Source organism: Silene latifolia, chromosome X (assembly GCF_048544455.1).
Source record: "Silene latifolia isolate original U9 population chromosome X, ASM4854445v1, whole genome shotgun sequence".
NCBI classification, from domain to species: Eukaryota; Viridiplantae; Streptophyta; class Magnoliopsida; order Caryophyllales; family Caryophyllaceae; genus Silene; species Silene latifolia.
The window spans coordinates 235,047,821-235,048,761 of record NC_133537.1 but is presented as its reverse complement, the minus strand read 5'-3'; positions in this window follow the sequence as shown (position 1 = coordinate 235,048,761).

Here is a 941-nt window from a genome sequence, read left to right as displayed (position 1 = left end):
TATGCGCACTCTAGAGGTTCTTACCTAAAATGAAAAAGAAGGTTTCACCGACTTCCTAAGTAGGTGGAGAAAGACTAGCACGCAACTCGTCGAACGCCCAGACGAAGCTACTCTTGTTGAAAAGTTCGTAGACAATTTAAGGCTAATTTATGCGAACCATCTAAGGTACCAAAATATAAAGTCTTTCAAGGACTTAACTGTGCTAGGAACAAGAATTGAAGACGATCGTAAAGGACTCTTGTCCAAAACGATAGACCGCGGATATCAAGGCACAACCAGTCGTTCTTATAGCTCCACTAGCAAGACCGACGAGGTCAACCTTGTCGAATCGTCCACTAAGAAGAATAACCCAAAGAGAAAGTTCTCCAACGTTGGTGACTCGCACTCCAATGCTCTAAAAAGATCGATGAAATAAGGCAAACTCCAACCCATAGGACCTACACCTGACCCAGAGAAGAAGTCTAGGTTCTAGGATGAGAATGCCTACTACGAGTACCATAGAGGCAAAGGGCATGATACAGAGAATTGCTTCAAATTAAAACATGCCATTCAGGATATTATTGAAGATGGGCATTTGCCTATACCTCCTGCAAGCAAGCCTAACAATACTCAGAATCCTCTTGGAATTCTGATGATCACGGATGAGGAATCCACCTTGGATTGTTCGCGCCTCATTTCTCCAGCTGAAGATGAGATCAATGCACTAGAAAATGAGGAGAGTTATTCCACCATCTCCCCTACTATCCTTGATTTTGTCGCATGGGCAAAGGGTTTAAGTAGACACGTTTCAGAGCTAGAAGCTATAGTGGCATCCCTACGCAATCCAAGCACTATACCTAGGGGAGACAGACCAGTGGTTCCGACCTTATCTCAAGGATCCATAATGCAAGAAGTGATCGCAGTAACCGACAATCTAGTCGAGCAAATAATCAACCTAAAAG